At 45.9% G+C, this 14,498-nt stretch overlaps 1 protein-coding gene across 2 annotated transcripts in view; it reads right to left on the bottom strand.

Moving 5' to 3' along the window:
• Positions 1–14,498, bottom strand: part of SNX24 (sorting nexin 24) — a 328,330-nt gene that overhangs the window by 211,121 nt on the left and 102,711 nt on the right. The gene's annotated exons all lie outside the window — the stretch shown is intronic.

The raw sequence follows: 14,498 nt of genomic DNA, 5'->3' as shown, positions 1-14,498 counted from the left end.
TGCCTGCTGCAGTCTTCTTCCCTTTCCTCTATCCCTGGGCAGATATGATCTTATAGGGACGAGAGGACTGAGGCTGAAAAGACGGTGTCTTTTTCTGCAGAGATGTGACTTAGGGTAAAAAACGGTGGATTTTCCAGCAGTTGCCGTGACCGCCAGGTCCGATGGACCGACCCCAAACAAGTCCTCTTCCTTTATACGGCCATACTGTGCCGTTTGGAATCTGCATCACCTGACCACTGTCGTGTCCATAACATCTTCTGGCAGTTATGGACATCGCGTTTATTCATGATGCCAGAGTGCAAATATCCCTCTGTGCATCTCGCATATATAGAAATGCTCTATAGTCAATAAAATACTGTCCCTGTCAAGGGTATCAATATTTTTAGTCAGGGAATCCGACCAAGCCACCCTAGCTCTGCACATCCAGGCTGAGGCGATCGCTGGCCGCAGTATAACACCAGTATGTGTGTATATACTTTTTATTATATTTTCCAGCCTTGTCAGCTGGTCCTTGAGGACGGCCCTATCTATAGACGGTACCGCCACTTGTTTTGATAAGCGTGTGAGCGCCTTATCCACCTTAAGGGGTGTTTCCCAACGCGCCCTAACTTCTGGCGGGAAAGGGTATACCGCCCATAATTTTCTATCGGGGGGAACCCACGCATCACACACTTTATTTAATTTATCTGATTCAGGAAAAACTATGGTAGTTTTTTCACATCCCACATAATACCCTCTTTTGTGGTACTTGTAGTATCAGAAATACGTAACACCTCCTTCATTGCCTTTAACGTGTGGCCCTAATAAGGAATACGTTTGTTTATTCACCGTCGACACTGGATTCAGTGTCCCTGTCTGTGTCTGTGTCGACCGATTAAAGTAAACGGGCGTTTTAAAACCCTTGACGGTGTTTTGGAGACGTCTGGACCGTACTAATTGTTTGTCGGCCGTCTCATGTCGTCAACCGACCTTGCAGCGTGTTGACATTATCACGTAATTTCCTAAATAAGCCATCCATTCCGGTGTCGACTCCCTAGAGAGTGACATCACCATTACAGGCAATTGCTCCGCCTCCTCACCAACATCGTCCTCCTACCTGTCGACACACACGTACCGACACACAGCACACACACAGGGAATGCTCTGATAGAGGACAGGACCCACTAGCCCTTTGGAGAGACAGAGGGAGAGTTTGCCAGCACACACCAAAAACGCTATAATTATATAGGGACAACCTTATATAAGTGTTTTCCCTTATAGCATCTTAATATATATATATAAGCATATCGCCAAATTAGTGCCCCCCCTCTCTGTTGTAACCCTGTTTCTGTAGTGCAGTGCAGGGGAGAGCCTGGGAGCCTTCCCTCCAGCCTTTCTGTGAGGGAAAATGGCGCTGTGTGCTGAGGAGATAGGCCCCGCCCCTTTTTCGGCGGCCTCGTCTCCCGCTCTTAACGGATTCTGGCAGGGGTTAAATATCTCCATATAGCCTCCGGAGGCTATATGTGAGGTATTTTTTAGCCAAAATAGGTATTCATTTGCCTCCCAGGGCGCCCCCCTCCCAGCGCCCTGCACCTTCAGTGACTGCCGTGTGAAGTGTGCTGAGAGGAAAATGGCGCACAGCTGCAGTGCTGTGCGCTACCTTTAGAAGACTGAGGAGTCTTCTGCCGCCGATTCTGGACCTCTTCTTACTTCAGCATCTGCAAGGGGGCCGGCGGCAAGGCTCCGGTGACCATCCAGGCTGTACCTGTGATCGTCCCTCTGGAGCTGATGTCCAGTAGCCAAGAAGCCAATACATCCTGCACGCAGGTGAGTTCACTTCTTCTCCCCTAAGTCCCTCGTTGCAGTGATCCTGTTGCCAGCAGGACTCACTGTAAAATAAAAAACCTAAGCTAAACTTTCCTAAGCAGCTCTTTAGGAGAGCCACCTAGATTGCACCCTTCTCGGCCGGGCACAAAAATCTAACTGGCTTGGAGGAGGGTCATAGGGGGAGGAGCCAGTGCACACCACCTGATCCTAAAGCTTTACTTTTTTGTGCCCTGTCTCCTGCGGAGCCGCTATTCCCCATGGTCCTTTCAGGAACCCCAGCATCCACTAGGACGATAGAGAAATGCCAGGTAGAGGGTGATAGCAAGAGGGTCATGCCAGTGAATGGGTGATAGTAGAGTGTGATGCCAGGGAGCTGGTGACAGGAAGAGGGTGACAGGGAGAAGGTGACAGTAGTGGGTGACGCCAGGGTGAGGGTGATGTCAGGTAGCTGGTGACAGGAAAAGGGTGACAGTAGTGGGTGACGCCAGGGTGAGGGTGATGTCAGGTAGCTGGTGACAGGAAAAGGGTGACAGCAGTGTGTGACGCCAGGGTGAGGGTGATGCCAGGGAGCTGGTGACAGAAAGAGGGTGACAGGGAGAAAGTGACAGCAGTGAGTGACGCCAGGGTGAGTGTGATGCCAGGGAGCTGGTGACAGGAAGAGAGTGACAGGGAGAAGGTGACAGCAGTGGTTGATGCCAGGGAGAGAGTGACAGCAGTGGGTGACACTAGGGAGAGCCCATTCTGCCGGCGGTATCAGTACGAGATCCCGCCGGTCGGAATACAGACACTGGGATCCCGACCGGCACAATACCGACAGGGGGGCGAGTGCAACGCAGCCCCTTGCGGGCTCGCTATGCTCACCACGCTGCAGGCACGGTGCTTCGCTACACTCGGCACACTAATTTATTCTCCCTTTATGAGTGTTGTGGACACCCAAAGAGGGAGAATATATTGGGATTGTGCCGGTCTGGCGGGATCTTGACCGCATCCCCTGCCGGCAGTACAGCATACAACATATGCAGTACAGCCCTGAGCCTTGGGTCCCTTGAATACAGCATGGGTGAGCTCAGTCCATTACAAAGTACCCCCCCCCCCCCATTCCAAATCCCGGCCAGCAGCCGCAGCAACCCCCCTTCACCCAGCAGCATTTGCACCCAGGTAGCCATCAGGCGGTATTGCTACTAGCCCCTCACACTAATGATGCACAAGGTCCTCAGTAATAAAACATTGCCCTTGCCTTAATTAGGATTTATTACCCCACCCGTAAATCCCGGCCAGCAGCTGCCACCGCCGAACCCCCCCCACCACCACCACCACCAATCCCGGCCAGCAGCACAGGTGTCATGGCGGCGCCCATGCTGTACAGACGCCGGCACACAGCAAGGCACACACAGAACGATGCACCAATATATATGTACATATATTGGTCATCAGCTGTGCTGCACAGCCGACGCAATATGTCTATGAACGAAGTTATTCACAGACATATTGCTGGTACAAACTGCCCGACGATATATTGGCCAATATGTACCCAGCATTAGATGACAGTAATGAATGGCAAAAGCTCTCCTAGTTGGAAGTGGTAAAAGACGTAAAATAGCTAGGGCTAAGTCCAATGCAAGGTAGCAAAGGTGTGTATTACAGAGCTTACAGATGTGTCCTCATACATCAGTGTTGCAGTTGTGCCAAACAGCCCCTCTCAGCTCGCCAGGTCCCATGAGACTCTGCTAGAGGCCCTCATTCCGAGTTGATCGCTAGCTGCCGTTGTTCGCTGCATAGTGATCATTTAAAAATAGGCAAATCTGCGCATACGTATGGGCCGCAATGCGCACGCGCGGGGTACAAAGAGCATCGTTGCTTTACACAGGTTCTAGCGACGATTCCATTTGCACAGCCGATCAAATGGAGATTGACAGGAAGAGGGCGTTTATGGGTGTCAACTGACCGTTTTCTGGGAGTGTTTGGAAAAACACAGGCATGACCAGGCGTTTGCAGGGCGGGTATCAGACGTCAATTCCGGGACCTTCGTCGCAGCAAACATCGCACAGAATTAGTAACTAAAGGACTGGTCTTGTTCTGCACAAAATGTGTTTGAACCCGCTCGGCTGTACAGGCGTTCACACTCTTGCAAAGCCAAAAATACACTCACCCGTGGCGACTATGCGTTTGCACGGCTGCAAAAAGTAGCTAGCGAGCTAACAACTCGGAATGAGGGCCAGAGTCGGGCATTTTTGAAAATGCATCTTAGTTGCAGCGCAATGCGGTTATGACAAACCAGGAGACGGTGCTGATGAATAGGATATGTGACAATTGCAGGCACGGTGCTAACCGCTCAGCAAAGAGATGCAAAGCAGGGAGGCGCCAGAAAGGAGAGGCGCTCTCCCTGCTCTGTATCCCTGTGCTGAGCTGCTGTCCCTGCTGTGCCGCCATGTCCACCCTACTGCTGTCAGCTGCTGCGTCTGTCACACTCCCTATAACGAGTGTATGGGCGGTCGGCAGGATGCTCATACACAGACAGACATGCCAATATATCTGCAAGATACATCAGCCGCGCTGGAGGACCGACACAAAATGTGTGTACACACCAACAGATGCACTACAGATTTATTACCCGTTCAATGGTATGGGTGATATATCTATTGGTGTGTACCCAGCTTCATACTCTGGTGACTTACAGCAGGGTTTAAATAGGCTGTCCTTTTTAAATCTGGCAATGACGCTGATGCCAGCTGTCACTACATCAGAGCTATAACCAGCTGAACAGGCCATGAGCCTGACACTATAGCAGGATGGTACCAAGCTACAGTCAGTGCTAGGAACCCAAAGAATCAGATCAGGGTCTGCCCAAACTGTGAAAACAGCAATATCTGACTAATTTAATGGTCTTTTTGTTGTCAGAAGCTATTTCATACTAGAGGAAACACAGATCAGAGAGATGTTTTAATACTAATTTTTTTTTTTTGTTATTGTTACTTAATTGGCATAAATTGAAGCAAGTGATTAACACAAAAATTTATGACACTAAAACAATCAAGTATTTTAATAAAGAGTAATAAGCTCACTTAACATGGCTAATTCCCCAACCACATTTCAGTTCCGATAATCAACTACCGTAGTTTTTCTTTTTCGCAATCTTTTATTTAATTAACAATTCCATGCTCCTGCAAGAACCTACTGACAAGCAGCTATTTCTTTCTTGATTTACAAAGAATTATCAAATGACTTCTATCTAAATCCGATGTTCTGCGGTCCTGACACCTATTTACATGAGATCACATCAAAACATCTCCAAGCTGATAAAATGCAGATGCCACGGTATATCAGGACAGCACCTGACTCTGCACTGACAGTCCAAAACAGTTTTCTTGATCCCTCTCAACCTGAAGTCTTGTCAATATATAGATTGTCTTGCTTTCTAATTCAGTGAAAAATCTAGTTTTCTATTAGTCTCTGCCTTTCTAATTTTCAATACAGCTTTACTAAATGTAATTATTAAGGGCAGATTCAAGAAAGCAATTACAGAGCTACTGGTTTGTATCTCTGAAGTCTTAATATACAGGGAGAAGTGTGAACGCATCCACAAGCGCAGAAAGGAAATTCTGTATGGTGAAATGGGATGTCTTACTCTATATTCTAATCTGCCAGGGACTGGAGGCAATAGAGAGTATACATTTATGTTGTGTACAGACCAAGGGTTCTTAACCTTTTATCTATATGGAATACAAATATCTTCATTTAATGTAAGATAGAAATTATTCAAAATAAAAGCTATTGGGAGACGCACTCAATAGTTATATTTTACATAGCTCCCACCTGTCCCAATTTTGGCAAGACTGTCCCGCTGTCCCACCCGCAGGTCGCAGTGTCCCATGGTGGGGCGGGGCAGTTGGGAGACCCTCTCTCACTCGCTGCTTTGCGCCTGCACACAGCATCTGTTCACTGGGAGAGAGGGACAGGGAGCATGCCTGCAGCTCACAGAGCGCTTGGCATGAAACCCACAGCCGCGAAAACGGGGGTTGTAACCCGCGATTGCGGCACTTCTGCGGGGCCATGCCCCCTACCTGCAAGGCCACACCCCTAGTTTCGGGAGCGTCTGTGTCCCTCCTCCCAACTATCTAATAGACAGGAAAAAATAGACACCCAACCGACTTTTCAAACATTTGAATTCCACCCATAGAGTCAATTTTGGATGTGAAGTAAGTGGGATGCGATGTCCTGACGTATAGAGTTAATTTTGGATGTGAAGTAAGTGGGATGCGATGTCCCGACGTAGAGAGTCAATTTTGGATGTGAAGTAAGTGGCCAATTCAAGAGCAGAGAGTGAGGAGGGAAGATAAGGTGAAGGTGGGCAGAGAAGGGAGTTGAGAGTGGCAAAGAGACGCGGGGGTTTGAAGACTGGGGGGAAATGAAGATCTTGAAGTACGACTGTTTAACGAGGGAAATGGCAGCACTGAAGGATGAGAGCAATAGTTTGAAATGGAGTCAGCCTGCCTTAAGGCGTGATTTCTTCCATTGTCTCAATGTTACGCTTATTGATGGTAGCCTTGGAAGGCAGAGATAGAGAAGCAGAGAGATAAGTTAAATGAGAGCAGGAGGTGGTTAGAGAGGGGAATTGGGTAGTTGGAAAAATAAAAATCACAAAGGTGAGTGAAGACCAGATCAAGTGAGCTCCCATTCACATGGGAAGGAGAGGAGGTCCACTGGGAAAGACCAACCAAAGATGTGAGGTTAAGGAGTTTAGAAGCAGTTTGTTCTCAAACTGCCAAAGCATACTAGCAGGATGATCAGCCTGGTCTCTTTGTGCATTGCATAATATGGTGCCACTATAGAATTGAATATATAAATAATAATATAGGGGCATACTCAATTCAGTTTGCGCAGCTGTGAGATGGATTTAGCAGATTCTCCTCTCGCAGCCCATAGAGGTGCGACCAGAAAGCAGCTACTGTAACTGGCTGTTATGCGCAGCACTGATGCTGTGATGGCAGTAGCAACAAACCGGCCTTCCAGATTATACAGCTGTAAATCACTGGAAAGATCACCATCTGTCATTTCTTAACTGCAACATTTGTCATTAAACTTACTGCCTACATCAATGAACAGTGCTTGCCAGCAAGCTCACCTGATCTGTCTATCAAATACTAAAATACAGTTTACACACCACTTGCCTACTTGAATTAAACCCCCTCCAGGAGAGTCACCCACTGCTTTACCCTTTCACGCATGATGATAACCAAATGGTGGCTTTTTAAAAAATGTTTTTTTACAAGTCTTCAGGGCTTATTAAAAGTTGTTGGGTTTTTTTTTTAACTATAAAAGTAAAGAAGTTATACACATATGCTGCTGGGTCTGTTATACTAGTGTCTATGTGGTCTAACAGACAATTTACCTGTCACAGTATGTCCAGCAGAAGAAACAGCTACATTAGTCACTGACAGTTTATCTGGACTCTGACCACCTCTCCGACAAGTGTCCGTGAACTCATTACCTGATGGCGGGTACACACTAAACTATGTGTGTACCCGGCGAGCTCGCTAGCGACGGGACCCGGTGGGGTGCCGACCTCGGCAAGTACATACACATTTGCGGATGTCGGCAGAGACAGGGGAGGAGCGGGGTCATGCTGCATTTGGCAGCAAGGCATCACTAGCTACATCCCCAGATTGAGCTGCATGTACAGTACAACCAAGTGGAGATGTCGCTAGCGACCCGCAGGAGCTCGCATTGCTAACAATCTAATGTGTACACACTGGATGATAAAACAAATTTGTCAGAACGATTGGAAGTTTTTGGCAAATCCGTTAGAAATGTTGTCTGGTGTGTACCCAGCTTTAAGTGCTGACAACTGCGGAGCATGTCAGAGACGGGGACAGGATGAACATAGCCAATTCTTATAAAAGTTAAAAAGAAATCTATTTATTTTAGACACCGTATAAGTTTCTTAATGAGGAACACACAAGAAACAATGAATGATAGGGGATTGAATACTTAGAAACAACTATTTTTGGGGGAGCTTTATCATAGTTACCAGTTTCTTCTGTCACAATGAACATCTATGAAAGGAGACGGGGGAGAGAAATAATAAACCCAGTCTTGGACTATAAATTCTATTTTTACAGCAGAAGGCATTTAGCCCTCTGTTACATGTAATGAACTGCAGAGGTTAAATGCATTGGAATGGTGGCCTTGTTTTAGTATTGACATTTTTTTGTACATGGGTCTGCGTGAAAAAGGTCAGAGCGCAATCAGTAGGAATTTAGTTGCATACATGATACGGAAACATTTTTTAGATAGAGAGAAGTTGGAGGTGTTATAATGGTTTTGCTATCAGTGACCAGTAGATAAACTGAAATGAATTCACAGAACTGGGTGCAGAGGAGAACTGATAATACCAGCATGCCTTGCTCATTTACACGGTCACAGATATTGCATTTCATACAGTAGGTAATATCGGACATCAGTACATAGCTAAATGCCACAAAGCTACATACAGTAAAAGCAGAAGCTAGGTCAGACCCTACCAAAATGATGTGTAATATAAAGGTAGTAGATATGGAAGATAGCTAGCAAATGCCCTCACTGTCAGGGGATTGTATGCTCACATTCTAGGTAGCCTTGTGTGGAAAGCATGTCCCACCCACACCAAACTATTCTACTCACTGTAACTAATGACACTAGCTGGAATCAAACAGCGATGTGAACTATAGGTACAATTAAAAGTACAGCAGTACATGTGCCATGTCTAGAAGAGAAGCAGACATGTATCTCTTCTGCCTTGCTGCTGGAGAAAATGTATATAAGCTAAATGAAGATATTTGCAGCATTCATGACACACATAAGGAACATGTAATGTGCCAATAGCTGTATAATAACGCTTTCAGATCACGAAAGGCCATGTGCAATTGCGGTCGAATTGCCGCAAAAGTCGAAAAACGGGACATTTTCGACAAAAAAAAAAACCTGTCGAATTGGATTCGACAATGCAATACAGTACTTTTCGACAAAAAAAAACTGCCGTTTCAGATTCGACTTTTGGCAATTCGACATTTCTCAAATTCGACATGTCTGCAATGGTAAAAATGCGGCTTTTCGACAAAAGTATATTCAATTGAAGAATGTCGACTCGACAACAGTGCTTTTCGACAGTCATTTCGTCAATTTCATTCCGCCTCATTTTGCTGTCGTGATCTAATAAAAAATTTTAAACATGTTTTTTTTGTGTTTTTTTGATTGCTAATAGCATATCTATTTATATTAGAAGGGATTATCTACTTGGTTTGTCTATTTAGGAGCCACAAGTATTATGTAAAAGATTTTTTTAAAGAATATATTTTTTTTTTACTGACTAAAAAAAATAGGAGAGATCAGTGCATGTTTTTCAGTGGGAAGGGGTTAAAATTCCTGAAAAAAATTGCATGGGGTCCCCCCCTCCTAAGCATAACCAGCCTTGGGCTCTTTGAGCCGGTCCTGGTTGTAAAAATACGGGGGGGGGGGGGGGGGGGGAATGACAGGGGATCCCACGTATTTTCACAACCAGCACCGGGCTCTGCGTCCGGTCCTGGTGCAAATAATATGGGGGACAAAAGACGTAGGGGTCCCCCGTATTTCTAACAACAGCACCGGGCTCCACTAGCTAGAGAGATAATGCCACAGCCGGGGGACACTTTTATACCGGTCCCTGCGGCCGTGGCATTAAATCACCAACTAGTCACCCCTGGCCGGGGTACCCTGAGGAGTGAGGACCCCTTAAATCAAGGGGTCCCCTCCCTCCAGCCACCCAATTGTCTGGGGTGAAGCCCGAGGCTGTCCCCCCCATCCAAGGGCGGCGGATGGGGGGCTGATAGCCAAGTCTCAAAAAAAAGAATATTGTTTTTGCTAGCAGAACTACAAGTCCCAGCAATCCTCCCCCACAAGCTGGTACTTGGAGTACCAGCATGCGGGGGGAAAACAGGCCGCTGGTACCTGTAGTTCTACTACAAAAAAAATACCCAAATAAACACAGTACACACACACCGTGATAGTATAACTTTATTACATACATGCACAACGACATATACACATACTTCCCTATGTTGACACGAGACTCGGTCCCCTTGTCCACGTAGAATCCACGGGGTACCTATAAATAAAATTATACTAACAACAATCCTGTGTAGATCGGTCCTCTTCAGAGTTTGCAACCCACGTACTTGGCAAAATAAAAAAACGCAAAACACGGACCATGCACTGAAAGGGGTCCCATGTTTACACATGGGACCCTTTCCCCGACTGCCGGGACCCCCCGTGACTGCTGTCAAAGAGGGTCCCTTGAGCCAATCAGGGAGCGCCACGTCGTGGCACTCTCCTGATTGGCTGTGCGCGTCTGAGCTGTCAGGCGGCGCACTCGAGATACAATGGAGCGCATAGGCGCTCCATTATATTCAATGGTGGGAACTTTGCGTCAGCGGTTGACCGCGAGTAACCTCAAGGTCAACTGCTGACCGCAAAGTTCCCACCATTGAATATAATGGAGCGCCTATGCGCTATGCGCCGCCTGACAGCTCAGACGCGCACAGCCAATCAGGTCAGAATAAAAACCATGTCCTCATTATGCAGGAGAAACTGGAATTATCACTCCTGACTGAAGCAACTCCTGAACTGCCTCTTGCAAAGCCCTAGTCTTCGTTTCCATTGAAAACGAGCTGGTACAATGTTTAATGAGGGTGTTCTTGAAAACACCTACAGCACCTGGTATTCCAGGTGGTTTACCATCCAAGTACGAAACAGGACCAACACTGCTTAGCTTCCAAGATCAGATAAGATTACCAGACTTGTTGGGCCTGTTTGCCATTACCCTTTCATTTTGCTTTTACTTGATTCCGCAAGGACCGAAAAGCTGGAAACTAGGCTAGGATTTGTGTGTGAAAGGAAACTTCACTTTCTTGGAGTCTGCTTCTGACTCCAAAATTCTGTTTAATTATTTACCAAAAAGAATACCAGTAAATAAAGATAAGACTCCAGAAACCTCCTGGATTCTGAGTCAGCTTACCCTGTACATAGCCAACCCGCTCTGCGAGCTGCTATTGCTGAAGCTGATGCCTGAGAGGCAATTGTACCCATACCCAGATCCGCTTATCACTGCCTGTTTGATATGTGCAATATGGGATTTTTGCTCTCTAGATGCCACTGAAAGATCCTCCATCAATGCATCAGCACAGGCTGCCACTGCTTACGCCATCCAGACTGGAGCCATGGCGGGTCTAATGATTGCCTAAGACAAGGAAAAAAATTATTTTTAGAAAACCAACGACACTCCTATATCCGTGACATTTATGTTGAACAAAAGTAATGTAGATTTTCGCACCAATCTATGCACGCGAATATCATTTGGGAGCCACCTCCCTTTTTTAAACAGTCCCCAGCTAGACGAAGATAATAGGAATTCCATTTCTTCGAATTTTAACTTCTTACTGGGCATAAACCAAACCTCTTGCATAATTTCCATCAGCTGTTTTGGGACGTTTAAACACAGTTGCCTTAGTTTTTAACATAGGCTCTGCTGCCTCTTCTAAGGATAGAATGCCTTACATAGCACTAATTAGCTCAGGTATGTCCATTCAGCTAAGACCTTCCTCTGATGTGCAATGAGTCCTCATCCTCCGATGAATCCTCATCTAAAACATGTGTAGACTGTGAAGATGTTGTATCATGTCTATGTGATTTACTTACCAACAGCCTTTCAGCCTGCTTTTGTTGAGAGGCTGCCAATTCCCGAGGTGGATAAACCTCAGAATGAATGTTGCATGTAAGGGTTACTGTGGTAACCTATCCCTGGTATAGGAGCTGGCATTATCTGCTCAGCTATGTTGGATAATGTCTGTGCAAAGTAGCCCACAAAGGTTCAATAAGAACCTGTGATTGCCTCGGTTATTTAAGAGGCTTCAGTGACAACTAAAACATTTTGCACATAATCCCTTTGAACCGGATCCTAATAGGTTAAACCAGCTTTGCAAGACAAACATGGAGTGTTGGTGCTGCTGTGGAAAGTATTTTTACTCGCCCTTGCCGCTCTTAGACATGATAAATAAATCACAAGCCTGTACAGTGTTACTACACAACTGTAAATCACCTTAAAAATTGTTAAAGTGACACACAATCCGACCCTATCCTGCTTTGCACCAGCATTGAAGATCAGAATACACAGGAAAAACCTGACAGAATTATAGTAAAGTCAGCAATCATACTAGCAGTCAGTCACAGGTTTAACATTAGTATAATAAGCAATATAAGCACGTAATCAACTACAAATACATTTCAAGTATGTAGGAGAAACATATTACTGCATATACCATATATAGGAATTTAACCGTATTCAGTCGAAAAGGGAAAGAAAACAGCAGCAATAATTATCAGACTCATATGCATCAGGCACTTATCCAACTATTCGTACTCAAAGGTAGATAGAGACTTAGGGGGTCATTCCGAGTTGATCGCACGCTGCAACCTTTTGCAGGCCATGCGATCAGATAGACGCCGCCAATGGGGGACTGTATTTTAGCTTAGCTTAGCTTAGCAAGTGTGCGAAGGCATGTGCAGGGGAGCTGGGCAAAATAAGTTTTGTGTAGTTTCTGAGTAGCTTTCAACTTACTCAGCCACTGTGATCACTTCGCCATGTCAGGTCCCAGAATTGACGTCAGCCACCCGCCCTACAAATGCCTGGACACGCCTGCATTTCCTCACCACTCCCACAAAACAGTCAGTTGCCACCCCAGAACGCCTTCCTGATGTCAATCTTCTTGCGTTTGCAGCTGTGAACGATTTCCTCGTTGATCTCGTCGCCGGTCAACGACGCATTGGAGCCCACGCAGTTCGGACCCATTCGCACGGCTGCAAAAAAAAAAAAGAAGTGTGCGAACGGGTCGGAATGACCCCCCTTAGTGCTGTATTACCCGACTCAGTAGAGTGGGATACAGGGAGACTCACCCAGCTTCCGGGATTGATCAATATGTTAGCGTCTGGATCCACTCAGCGTTTGCTAATAGTATACACACCCGCCCCGAGAACCTATAGTGAACACAGACACCCAAGTGAACACTGACGCACCAGTCACACATCCGCCTATGCTGCGACTGGGTCTCCTTAGATACACAGCGTCTCAGACGGAAGTGGGAAATTAGTTCATGGTGGGAGAATCGGAGGAAACTGGTCATGAACTGGGGGTAGGGACGACCAAGGGAGCGTCCGACTCCCCACTGCTGACATCAACCCTAAGGGATCGCGGCCTCATACTACCCCTGTAGCCTATGAACTCTAGGGCCTAGCACTAGTGCACCATAGGTGGCAGCCGCGTCAGTGACTGTTTGGTAGCCTTCTCCCAAAACAGTGCGGCTGTGTCCGTGTTCCCCCTCTAAGCGGAACCGATGCCTTACCTTCTCCCTGTGCTCCAGCCACAGCCTGGTAACGTCTGCTGGACTTGCTAGTACACCCGACACAGACGACCACCAAAACAGCACTATACTCGTGGGTAAGCGTTGTCGCGACCTGGCGGGGAGTTGTTGGAGAGACTCTTTATAAGACGCTTTTTAGAAAGATCGCTCAAAAAAATAGTAAGACTATAAAAATAAAATAAAAAAAGCTTATGGCTGCTAAAAAAAACAGCAGCCTTCTTGACAATGGTCCAGCTCCTGAGACAGGAGGCGGGGATATATGGATGGGCCCGTTGCATGCTGGGAGGCTGAAAGCGTTGACCGATTGGAGAAAATCCGCTGTCGTGTCATCATATCCCAATGTTATCCTGTGGATAACCTGTGGACCCTGGAGGAGAAATGCCGGGTTGCTCGACTCGGGTTATTCAATTCTTTGGTGCTTTCACACTGCACCTCAACCCGGGTCGACATGGCAACAACCCAGGTTATTTCGGCGATGTGAAGGGGTATAACTTTGCTGGGTGGTTCAGCTAAAGGATAAAGGTTAAGCAATGAAAAGTGTAAAGGACAGACTGGCTGTGAAAACGAAAAGTCAGGATGAATTCTATTTTACTGGGTATAGTAAAACAGTCTTACTAATGGTGATCGAATTATAAGCCAACAAATGGATTAACAATTTGCGAATAGTCTTATCAATTAGGGTTTAGGAATAACTTTATTGTTTCCCTATAGATTGTGAGCAGGGCCCTCCTCCCTCTCTGTATATCTATTAACCAGCCTTTATTTATTACGGTTTTGCTCCCATTTGTAAAGTGCAAGGTAATATACTGTCATCATCAAATAAATAATCATATTTATATATACTGTCATCATCCTATAATAAATGGTTAAAAAAAAAAAAATTTCATTAAGTATAAGAGAAAAAAGATTTTTCAGTCTCACCCCAACCATAAAGAATTATAGCCTAGAATTCATCTGTTGAAGATGATTCCATTTCCAAAGTTGCTATATCCACTACAAATGCTGCCTATTCTGTTAACCACAGCTGACGAAAAGTTCCTTTACAAATCTTTCAGAGATTTCATTTGGAAATCTGGACGCCCCAGGATAGGTTTACTAAAACTTCAACAAACTCGAGAAAATTGAGAAAATGGAAGGGTTAACCTGCCCAATGTAAAACTGTATAGCCGTGCAGGAGTTTTGCGATATATTAGAGACTGGCTGCATAAGACAGATTTTTATACTAACTCCATTTTAGACCAATCATTTTTACCTGAACAACACCTT

Source organism: Pseudophryne corroboree, chromosome 1, assembly GCF_028390025.1.
Source record: "Pseudophryne corroboree isolate aPseCor3 chromosome 1, aPseCor3.hap2, whole genome shotgun sequence".
NCBI classification, from domain to species: Eukaryota; Metazoa; Chordata; class Amphibia; order Anura; family Myobatrachidae; genus Pseudophryne; species Pseudophryne corroboree.
The sequence above is the reverse complement of the archived record's forward strand: the minus strand, read 5'-3'. Positions and strand labels throughout refer to the sequence as shown.